This window comes from Thamnophis sirtalis, unplaced genomic scaffold (genome assembly GCF_051295495.1).
Source record: "Thamnophis sirtalis isolate CommonGarterSnake01/CBP01778 unplaced genomic scaffold, rThaSir2_p1.2 scaffold_4, whole genome shotgun sequence".
Lineage (NCBI taxonomy): Eukaryota > Metazoa > Chordata > Lepidosauria > Squamata > Natricidae > Thamnophis > Thamnophis sirtalis.
Window position 1 is genome coordinate 123,662,920 of NW_028261384.1, and position 12,537 is coordinate 123,675,456.

The window sequence follows — 12,537 nt, forward strand, 5'->3', positions numbered from 1 at the left end:
GACAGGTAGCCAGTGCAGCTCACGGAGGATCGGTGTTAAGTGGGCGAACCGTGGTGCGCCCACGATCACTCGCGCGGCCGCATTCTGGACTAGCTGAAGTCTCCGGATGCTCTTCAAGGGCAGCCCCATGTAGAGCACATTACAGTATTCCAGCCTGGAGATCACAAGGGCTCGAGTGACTGTTGTGAGGGCCTCCCGATTCAGGTAGGGCCGCAACTGGCGCACCAGGCGAACCTGGGCAAATGCCCCCCTGGTCACAGCTGAAAGATGGTGGTCAAAAGTTAGCTGTGGGTCCAGGAGGACTCCCAAGTTGCGGGCCCTTTCTGAGGGGTGTAAATTTTGTCCCCCCAGCCTGAGTGATGGTATGTTGGTCACATTTTTGGGAGGGAAACACAACAGCCACTCGGTCTTGTCTGGGTTGAGTATCAGCTTGTTTGCTCTCATCCAGTCTTTAACGGCTTCCAGACCCCGGTTCATCACGTCCACTGCTTCATTGAGTTGGCACGGGGCGGACAGATACAACTGTGTATTGTCCGCATATTGGTGGTATTTTATCCCGTGCCTTCGGATGATCTCGCCCAGCGGTTTCATGTAAATGTTGAATAGTAGGGAGGATAGGACCGACCCCTGTGGCACCCCATAAGTTAGGGGCCTCAGGGACGATCTCTGCCCCCCCACCAACACCGACTGCGACCTGTCCGAGAGATAGGAGGAGAACCACTGCAAGACAGTGCCGCCCACCCCTATCTCCCGCAGTCGTCGCAGAAGGATACCATGGTCGATGGTATCGAAAGCCGCTGAGAGGTCCAGGAGAACTAGGATGGAAGCATGGCCTCCATCCCTAGCTCTCCAGAGATCATCAGTCAATGCGACCAAAGCGGTTTCTGTGCTGTAACCGGGTCTGAAGCCAGACTGGAAGGGGTCAAGATAGTTAGCTTCCTCCAAGGTACGCTGAAGCTGGAGAGCCACCACCTTCTCAACAACCTTCCCTACAAAAGGGAGGTTGGAGACTGGACGATAGTTATTAAGAACAGCTGGATCCAGAGACGGTTTCTTCAGGAGGGGTCTTACCACCGCTTCTTGAGCGCGGTGGGAAAGTACCCCTCCCGAAGAGAGGCGGTAACAACCGCCTGGATCCAGCCTCGTGTCACCTCACTGCTGTTGGCAACCAGCCAGGAGGGACACGGGTCCAGTATACAGGTGGAGGCACTCACAGCTCGCATAGCCTTGTCCACATCCCCAGAGGCAACTTCCTGAAACTCAACCCAGAGATGGTTTGCCAAGTCTTCTCCTTGTGTCTCGGCTGGATCTACTGGGGTGGAGTCCAGGTCCGCTTGAAACCGGGCAACTTTGTCCGCCAAGAACTGGACATACTCCTCAGCCTTACCCTGTAGGGAGTCCCCCGTCTCCCTCCTATTTAGGAGGGAGCGGGTTATCCTAAACAGGGCAGCTGGGCGGGACTCGGCGGATGCTACCAAGGAGGCAATGTATGTTCTTTTTGCTGTTCTTAAGGTCCGAATATACTCCTTGGTGCATGTTGTTAAAAGTGCCCGTTTCGACTCGGACCTATCAGACCTCCACGAGTGCTCTAGGCGTCTCCTCCGGCGCTTTACCTCCCGGAGCTCTTCAGTAAACCAAGGAGGCCTCCGGGGGCCGCTGACCCGGAGGGGCCGTAGCGGCGCAATCCGGTCTAGAGACTCCGAAGCTGCCGAGTGCCAGGCAGCGACGAGGGTCTCCGCCGAACTGTGGGCGAGGGTATCAGGAATAACCCCAAGCTCCGTCTGGAACCTAGCAGGATCCATCAGTCGCTTGGGGCGGAACCAGCTGGTCGGTTCCTCCTCCCTACGGTGGGGGTTTGGCCTCCGGAAGTCTAGCCTCAGTAGGTAGTGGTCTGACCACGACAGGGGTATGATCTCATTACCCTTCAGACCAAGATCGTAACTCCACTGCTCCGAGAGGAATACGAGGTCAAGCGTGTGACCCGCTGAGTGAGTTGGGCCTCGAATTACTTGAGTCAAGCCCATGGCTGTCATAGAAGCCATGAACTCCTGCGCTCCATCAGAGTGTTCACCGAGCGAAGGCAAGTTAAAGTCCCCTAGAACTATAAGTCTAGGGAACTCAACCGCTAGCTCGGCTACTGACTCGAGGAGTGAGGGGAGGGCTGCTGCAACGCAGTTGGGAGGCAGGTACGTAAGCAGCAGACCCACTTGACCCTTGAGGTCCAGCTTCACTAGCAGGGACTCACACCCGACAAGCTCCGGAGCAGGGATCCTACGAGGTACTAAAGACTCCCGGACTACAATAGCCACACCGCCACCCCTTCCCTGGGCTCTCGGCTGGTGTAGCACCTGAAATCCGGCTGGGCACATCTCAACGAGGGGGACTCCTTCCTCCGCGCCCAACCATGTTTCAGTAATACATGCCAGGTCTGCACCCTCATCAGTTATCAAGTCCCGGATGAGGGGGGCCTTATGAACAACAGACCTGGCATTTAGCGACAGCAGCCTGAGACCAGGGTCCTGAATACTCGCGCCATCTGACCTTGGAGTGGGACTCCTAGGGCCGGAAGGAGGGATCTCTATGACACAGCGAGCCCTCCTTCCCCGATGATGGCCTGCCCTAAAGTCCCCGCCATATCTGCCTCTCCCTGTTATGACCGCGATGCTCCGACCCTCTCCTGTGGTTGTGGTCCCCCCAACCACCCCGGTGACCCCCGCATACCCCGGCAGGTCCTCCGAATCAATCATACCCAAACTCTCACTCAAGCAGTCCTCACGAAATAATTAAAACACAAAGTTACAACAGTAATAATAATAAAAGTGAGATTTATTTTATTTGTATGCCGCCCTTCTCTGGGAGGGACTCAGGGTGGCGAACAACTCAAAAGGGGAACATAGAACACAATACAATAGTTAAAAATAGCCAAGAATCACACAACCACACAGGTCGAGCGGGGAGGGGAATTCATCAACCTAACAACGGCAGAAAGAAAAGTTTTAAAATGGGGCAAACTCCCTTAACAAAAGTTTCATTTAGCAAGACAAACTTTGGGCTCAATTGTGGTCATAACTCGAGGCCTACCTGTATTTATGACGGTTGGCAAGCTTCCTGATCATGTGTCCTTGAGGATGCTGCAATGGTCATAAAGGACTTTTTTTTGATGCTGTTTAAGTTTGGTGACTAAACAAAAAGTTGTAGGTCAATGAATATTTGTGGATATTAGACGGGGATAAAACACTTGATAGTCTCTCAGAGCTGCATCCAGATATTTAGGAGACCATGTTCTTGTCCTGAATCTGGAAACACTCCTTTTTGACACAACTTGGCATTGCTACCTATGTCTAAGATTGTGATGTTTTAATTTGAGGGTAGATCAGGGGTGAAATGTTACCAGTTCGGGCCAGTTCACTGGAACCGGTAGTAAAAAATGCTACTGGTTCGCAAAACTATTAGTAAAAAATGCTATGGGTTCACAGAACTGGTAGTAAAAATGCTACAGTTTTGCAGAACCAGTAGTAAAAAATGCTATGGCTTCACAGAACTGTTAGTAAAATGCTACTGGTTAGCAGAACTGGTAGTAAAAATTGCTATGGGTCCGCAGAACCGGTAGAAAAAAATGCTATGGGCCCGCAGAACTGGTAGTAAAAAATGCAACGGGCCCGCAGAACTGGTAGTAAAAAATGCTACAGGTTTGCAGAACTGGTAGTAAAAATGCTACTGGTTTGCAGAACTGGTAGTAAAATTGCTATGGGCCCGCAGAACTGATAGCAAAAAATGCAATGGGCCCGCAGAACCAGTAGTAAAAAATGCTACTGGTTTGCAGAACTGGTAGTAAAAATGCTACTGGTTCTCAGAACTGGTAGTAAAATGCTACTGGTTTGCAGAACTGGTAGTAAAAAATGCTACGGGTTCGCAGAACTGGTAGCAAAAAACGCTATGGGTCCACAGAACCGGTAGTAAAAAATGCTATGGGTCCACAGAACCGGTAGCAAAAAATGCTATGGGTCCACAGAACCGGTAGCAAAAAATGCTATGGGTCCACAGAACCGGTAGTAAAAAATGCTATGGGTCCACAGAACCGGTAGTAAAAAATGCAAGGGGTTTGCAGAACTGGTAGCAAAAAATGTTACGGGTTCACAGAACTAGCAGTAAAAAATGCTATGGGTCTGCAAAACCGGTAGCAAAAACGCTATGGGTCTGCAGAACCAGTAGTAAAAAATGCAACGGGTCCGCAGAACCGGTAGTAAAAAATACTACTGGTACGCAGAACTGTTAATAAAAAATACTAAAAAAAGTTTTAAAAGAAAAGTTCCGATGATTGCATTCTGCACAGCCAAAAACGGGTGAGGGGGGGGGAGGTCTGGTTTTGCTCCCAGCAGGCTTCCTGAAGGCGGGTACTGAGAAAGAAAGAAGGAAAGAGAGAGAGAGAGAGAGAGAGACAGACAGACAGACAGACAGACAGACAGACAGAAATAGAGAGAGAAAGAAAGAAGGAAGGGAGAAAATAACAGAAAGAAAAAAAAGAAAGGAAGGGAAGGATGGAGGGAGGGAGGGAAAAAGGAGAGGAAGGAAGAACTACAAAACTGGCCCTAAACGCAGCTTCAGAGGATAATCCAGGGCTGGAAGTGACCTGGAAGTCATCTAATCCAACCCTGCTCCAGCAGGTCATTGTTAAAGTGAGCTTTTGTCTTTTGATCCCCATTACATAGTCACAAGACTCACCAAGCTACGCCTCACCAAGCCACACCCACAGAACCGGTAGTAAAAAAAATAGATTTCACCACTGGGGTAGGTCATTTGGCCCCGTGACCCGTCAAAACCGCGCTCGAGTAAGCCGCGCCCGATTAAACCGCGTCGCTGACGTCATCAACAGGGCGACAACAGCCAGCGCGGAGAAAGAAGGGCGCTTTAAATAGCGCTTTGAAAGCAAGCCGATTCAACTTAAGGTAAGGGTTAGGTTTAGGTTTAGGTTTAGGTTTAGGGTTAGGTTTAGGGTTAGGTTTAGGGTTAGGTTAAGGGTTAGGGTTAGGGTTAGGTAAAGGGTTAGGTTTAGGGTTAGGTTTAGGGTCAGGTTTAGGGGGGTTAGGTTTAGGTTTAGGTGTTAATTTTAGGTTTAGCGTTTACAGCGTGCTTCTGTCTCCGCGCTGTTGTCGCCCTCTTGATGACGTCAGCTACGCGGTTTCGTCGAGCGCGATTTAGTCGAACGCGGTTTTGTGGTGGAACCATTTGGCCCGCAAACTAGAAGCCTCTAATTCTGCAGGCAGGCATCAGAAATTAGCTTGTGCTGTAAACTAAGGTGACCAATGTCCTCCTTTAGGGAGGACAGCCCTTCTTTTGTAAGTTCTGTCCTCCCTTGAAAAATGTCCTCCTACATTTCCTCCTTTTTAGTATTTGAAGACTAATCTGTTACGCGTTGACGTATTTGTATTAGACATGACGATTTGTCAAGGCTCGGTATAATGCGGTATAAGATGCGATTATGAGGCGCATGTGCTCCGCACGGGAGACCTTGAGAGTGAGCGCCGTGCACAAGTGGCTTTGTTTACTTCTTACTGAAACACGACATGGCACATATGCATGCAGTAGACTCACGGCACTTCGGCAATTGAATGACTCACGGTAATTATTTCTTTCTCAGTGAATATTCAATTACACAGAGGTAAGTACAATTCACGTTTTATTAATTCATTATCTATTTAATAATTTCCAAATTTGTATAATTTTATTTACAAGTTTATACAACCCTGTTGTCAACAGAAGTGTAAAATAATTTAAATTTTAGTGAAGTTTATTCACGTATGTTAATAAAGTTTCATAATTAATTATGAATAATTAATTAATTTTATTTATTCACAATGTGCTTGCATCGTTCGTGTAGCTTTATATTTTATTTTTAATTTTAAATTTCATTTAAGGGATGGAAAAATCAAAAAAGAGGAAATGCCATTTCAACGATCAATTGAAAAAGGAATTTCCATTCCTCATATCAAAGAAATATGCCATTGTTTTCTGCAATATTTGCAGAGGAGAATTTTGTATTGCAGTTGGGGGCAGAGCAGCTATAACAAAACACTTGTCCACCAAAATATATAAGTAATCATTAAGCAATAACAGTTTTTTTAAAAAAACTTCAAATTATTCTGAAGATGAAAAACAGCTGCAATGGAGGGAACATTTGCATTTCATACCATAATTCACAATCAAAGTTTTCGTAGTGTGGATTGTACAACTAAATTATTGAAAATTTTTCACAATGCTAAATTTTCATGCGCCAGGACAAAATGCGAGGCTATTATTAAATCAGTATTTAAAAATTACTGTGATAAAATACTTACAGCAGACTTGAAAATTGCAGCATTTGTAACGGTTTTATCTGATGCACCAAATCATAACGAAACCAAATTGTATCCAATACTAGTAAGATATTTCAATGTTACCAAGGGTATTCAAGTAAAAAAATTTAAATTTAGAATCCATTGAGGGTGAAATTGCTGAAATTTTGTCAAACCATCTATACAGAGTAATAAATGAAAACAAATTGAAATCCAAAGTTGTTGCGCTAACAGCTGATAATACAAACACAAATTTTGGTGGGTGAAGACGCAAAGGGGTGAATAATGTGTATGTAAAATTACAAGATTTACTCCAAAAGAAAATACTAGGAATAGGTTGTAGTGCACATATTTTGTCAAATGCAATCAACCCGGCATCATGTGCCATGCCAATTGATGTAGAAGTAATAATAACTACAATTTATTTGTATTTTAGTCATTTTACCGTTCGTTTGGCTACTTTAAAACCATTTTGTGAAGAAGCGAATGTTGAGTACAAAAACCTTTTAGGATATTCAAAAATTAGATGGCTTGCTCTAACGCCTGCTGTAGAGCGTGTTCTACAATTATTTGAGCCTCTCCGTTCATATTTTTTAAGTTTAGACAAATGTCCTAAAATCCTGGAATTGTTTTTCAATAATGAAATATCTGAGATATTAATGTATTTTGTACATAATCAAGCATCTATTTTTTACAAAACGATTCAAAAAGATTGAAGGTGAACACATTTCAGGTACAGAAGTTAGTCTTATTTTGAATGACTTTATCCTTCAATATAAATCTCGATTTGAAGATAAATGTCTTCCTTTAATTGTAAAAAGAAAATTGTCAGACTTAGAGGAATCAAATCCAGGCATAACGGAAAAGTTTATCAAAGAAGTGCAGAATTTTTACTAAACATGTTTTCAATATATCGAAGAACGGCCTGAAATAAACATCACGGGAAATAACAGTTTTCAATGGTGTTTTTTTACTTCATCGCAAGTATATTGGACAGATATTGAATCTTGTGTTGAGTTTTTATCTAAAGAAATGCCAGACGTTAAAATAGACGACAATAGTCTTTTTGAAGAAATTAGAAGACTGAATGTATATTTAAATTCTGAAAAATTAATACAATGGGAAAATCAACAGGTTGAAATTGATAAAAAATGGGTGATATTTTCAGCCATTTCAAAAATGAACATATTCCATCTGAAAATTTATTTATTCTTGTTCAATTTACATTGTGCTGCCCTGGAACTAATGCAGCAGTTGAAAGAGTTTTTTCAATTGCCGATGATTTTTGGACAAGTGAGAAATCAAGATTTAATGTTGATACTCTAGCTGCAGCACTTGTTGTTGTAGGAAGTTATCACCCAGCCCTCTCCCAGAAAAATGAAATATCCTAGGAAATATTGAAAAGGCAGAATATTTCTCTGGATGTAAAAAGAAAGAAACATGTTTTAAAAGACAGAATAGCTGCCTGTAGCTTCCTGCCCATCCCCACTTTTGTCAATGGGCCATTAAGAAGGCCAAGCTAGTCCACTTTACATAATAAAGGCTTCTCCACTGCAGCTGCAGGGGGATGGGAGTAAAAGCATGATAATATTGGCCCTTTACTCAACTGACCACATGGCATCTGAGAACTCAACCAAACCTGGATTCAAAACACAGCCTAGAGAGTTGCCCCTGCATGGCCCCATGGGAGTCTGACAACCAATCAGAATATATTTCTTACACAGGAACAGGAAACAGAGGGGTGGGACTGAACAGGTTATAAAAAGCCTAGCAAGCCCCTCCTTCAGCCCTTCTCTACTCCTCCACCAACATTAAAGCATGTGATCATCTTTTCTGTTCAGGACTCAAGCCATCATGACCCGTCAAAAGCGCGGACGGCAAAAGCGCGATCGACAAAATCGCGCCTTTGACGTCATCACAGCGCGACGAAAAAGATCGAAAAATTCAAATAAAAATTAATAAAAATTAAATTAAAGCAAGCCGATTCACATAAAGGTAAGGGTTAGGGTTAGGGTTAGGGTTAGGGTTAGGGTTAGGGTTAGGTTAAGGGTTAGGGTTAGCTTTAGAGCGTTAGCGTTAGCGTTAGCGTTAGGGTTAGGATAAGGGTTAGCGTTAGGTTTTTCGTTACTTTAACGGTTAGGTTTAGGGTTAGGTTTAGGGTTAGGTTAAGAGTTAGGTTTAGGGTTAGGTTTAGGGTTAGGTTTGGGGGGCTTAGGGTAAGGTTTTCGCTTTATTTTTACATTTTTCGATCTTTTTCGTCGCGCTGTGATGACGTCACAGCGCGCTTTTGTCGAGCGCGATTTTGTCCTACGCGCTTTTGTGGTGGAACCCAAGCCATGTGGTCCTGTCTACCATTAAACCATCTTTCCAAGCAGCCTCCATGTCTCCAGTGTCTTTTCCCCCACTTGGAGCTGAACCCAGAAGGGCATTTCTTTCATCACCGTAAAATTCAATATGAAGGATATTTCTTGTTCAGATATTTCCAATATATTGTTAGAAGATGATACATTGACAAAAAATATTAATTCAATGGAAAAGTACTCATTTAAATAATAATCAACAGGCATGTAAGCATAATTACAATATAAAATGTTACAAATGTTTTTATTATGCATATATCATATTATAGTGTATTATTGTTGCAGTGAATAAAATATTTCTTTTATTTATGATATTTTTTCCCAATTTATTTGTCCTCCTTTTCATTGTAAAAAAGTTGGTCACCTTATGTAAACAGATGTGCCCCTTGGGTGGAAAGCAATAAATATATGAAATAAGGATTGAGGCGCTGTAGTTGTGGAAGTAATTATTCAGGAACTCCATAAATCACTACAGCGTTGGCTTGTAGGAGTTGACTGTAGGAGTTTAGCACCCACCCTTCTCCTAGAAAAATGAAACATTCTAGGAAATATTTAAAAAGGTAGAATTTTATATTTCCCTGGATGAGAAATGGAGAAACATGTTTTTAGGCAGGAAACAGACTCACTCTTAATAGCCCCACCCTCCTCAATAGCCCACAGCAGATGTCCTCACTTAAGAGATAAAAAGATAGCTAGGTTTATTCATAGACAAATGCTCCCACCCAAGATTCAACAAAGATAGGATTAGCCCTCTACCCATCTCACCACATGGCACCTGGGAAGGTTACATCATCCAGCAAGGCTCAACCAAGCCTGGGACTCAGGACAGCCTACAGAGTTGCCCCTACATGGCCCCATGGGAGTCTGACAACCAATCAGAATACAAACTCAAATTCAAAAGCCCAGAAAGTGTATAAAACTCAGGTACTCTCAGCATCTCTGCCCTGTCATGTGATCCTGTCCACCATTAAAACCATCTTTCCAAACAGCCACCATGTTTCCAGTGTCTTTCTCCCCACTTGAAAGTGAATCCAGAAGGACATTTCTTTCAACCTGACTTTAATGGTTCAAGGGCATTCAGCAGGGATGGGTTCCTGCCAGTTCTAACCTCTTCTATAGAAGAGGTCCCACAAATCTACAGCAGTGGCGGGTTGCTGCCAGTCCGCACCGGTTCTCGCGAACAGGTTCGTTACCGGACCCGGAAGTAAGTTCTGGAACGTCTGCCCCGGCCCTGTCGCTCGCTCGCCCCCACCTGTCTGGAAGCCACTCCATGCTCGCTCCCCCTGCCCATCCGCACTATCCTAGCCCCACCCACCGCTCACTAATTGGTTGGCTCACCAATCGTCCCACTTCAGCTGACTGTTATCTGCAGTTCAGCGGTTCTAAACTCACCGGCTCAAGGTTGACTCAGCCTTCCATCCTTCCGAGGTGGGTGAAATGAGGACCCAGACTGTGGGGGCGATATGCTGACTCTATAAACCGCTTAGAGAGGGCTGAAAGCCCTATGAAGCGGTATATAAGTCTAACTGCTATTGGTATTACTATTCCTGCTTGGCACTCTATTGCTGCCTGCCGACTCCGAGGAGGTAAGTAAGCTGCATCTAAGCGCGGGGCAGGGGGGAGCAGCCTGCCACAGCCCTGAACTATAAGCGAGTCCAGTGACCTTTTGCGGCCTTGCAAGAATCCCGGGCTCGCTTATAGCGCAGGGCCGCAGGGCCGCCAGAAAGCACAGGGGCGGGAGCTTATGCGGCATAGCCAGCATCCTGGACAAGTTTGAGGACCTCTCAAGGCCTTTGCAAGGTCCCCAGGCTTGCCCAAGATGCCAGGCCACAAAAAAGCATGGGCACAGGAGCGAGGGCGGGGAGCTTATGAGGCACGGCCGGTCTCCTAGAACTTTCTAGGTGCGGTACGGACAGTATTTTGCGCCGGCCGCACTGCGTCCCCAAGCCCTCCCGTGCCACGTTCTGCTGGAGCCAGACGGCAGCGACAACAGCAGCAGGAGGAAGCCGGAGCTTGTCGAGCCGCCGTGGCAAGGCATCCCCGGAGGAGCTGAGAGCCTTGAGGGAGGGTGAGCGTGAGCAAGTTCCACCTGAGGCAAGGTGAGAAGGCGCGGGGAGGGAGCTCAGGCGGCTGCCACAAGTTTGCTGCGGAGGAAAAAAAGGTGTCTTAGAATACTTTGAACGGGCGGTTGGGGGGGGAGGGAGGAGAAAGGAGGTGGGGGACAGTGGGATCCTTGCTGCTTTCTGAGCTTGGTGTTTTTTTTTTTTTACAGACATTTCATTACCTAGTTTGGGGTAATGATCCTTCTACCCATCAGTGCTAGAAGGGAATGGGGTTGGGGGGGAAGGAGGAGAAAGGACAAAAAGGAGAAAGAGAGGGAGAAAGAGGAGGTGGGGGGGATAGTGGAATCGTTGCTGCTTTCTGAGCTTGGTGGTTTTCTTACAAACATTTCATTACCAAACTAGGTAACATCATCAGAGCTAGAAGGGAGTGGGGTTGGGGGAGAAGGAGGAGAAAGATAGGACAAAAAGGAAAAAGATAAGGAGGGAGAGGACTGTGGGGTCTTTTGATGTTCTCTAAACTTGGTGGTTTTAAATTATTTTTAGGGAATTTTTATTTATTTTTATAGAATGTTTGTTACAATAAATGTTATTCCTTTCTGCAAATGTTTTATTTGTGATGCAATATGTTGCTTTTAAGTGTGCAGGTTGGTGCATGGTTTATGTGTCTCAAGGTGGCTGCTTTTCTATGAGCATGCCAGGTTGGTGCAAGGCAGCTTTGCCAGATTTTGTGTGTTTCTGTGTGATACCTGGTTGTTTAGGTAATTGTGAGGTGGTTGCTGGTTCTGTGAGCTTCCTGGAACTGTCATTTATAATTTCCCACAATGCCTTGATGGTTTTTATTCCAGTGGCTTTCTCTTTCCTGTTCTTAGGGTTAGGGAAAAAAACTGGTTTCCTCTGCAGTCTTTTGGGGGGAAATTGTTATTTTTTGGTGTTTTCCTGGCACTGTCATTGTTTGTGTGTGTGGGTGTGTAATGTTCCGCAGTTATCTACACATTAATAATGATCAAGTACTAATAATATTTCCTTATACATTTTAGTGACCTTTCTTTACATAATTGGTGTTTTCTTTCATACTTTTAGATTTCTAATTGCTGTTTCTGTTAGTTAGCAATTGATAAACCAAATCCCACATGAAAAAGTATTAGAAGTTTTCTTGATTTTAATTGTCAATTTATTTATTCCTGCACATTCTAATATTTATTCATTTTCATATCTTTGTTTTTTCCACTGTTGTGCAAACACAATTCCAACAGCTATTAACATGTGTAAAATTAAATATGTATTTATTCCCTTTGAAATACAAGTAGTAAGTAGTAAGCTACTTACCTTCTGTAAGTAGCTCTTTTATTGTTTTGTGTACTTATTTCAATCTTATTTAAGTAGTAAATGCACAAAATAATAAATTTCCTTTTTTATATCTTCTTTTTGTAGATCATCCATTGGGGCAAAGAATTCAGTGACATTGTCTTGGCCACTCCCATCCGGTCACATGATTGCCAAGCCACTCCCACCCAGTCATATGGCTGGCAAGCCACTCCCACCCGGTCACATGGCTGACAAGCCACTCCCACAAAGTAGGTTCCAAATTTTTTTGAAACCCACCACTGATCTACAGTGCCATTTAGAACTGGTTCCAACTCCCTTCCCCTGCCTATCCGCACATCATCAAGATGAAGAGCGAGAGGAGGAATTCTAGGAGTTGAAGTCCACAAGTCTTAAAGTTGTCAAGTTTGAACACCCCGTGGGTTTTTTTTCCTAAAGGGTTAGGGGTGCAAGGATCTT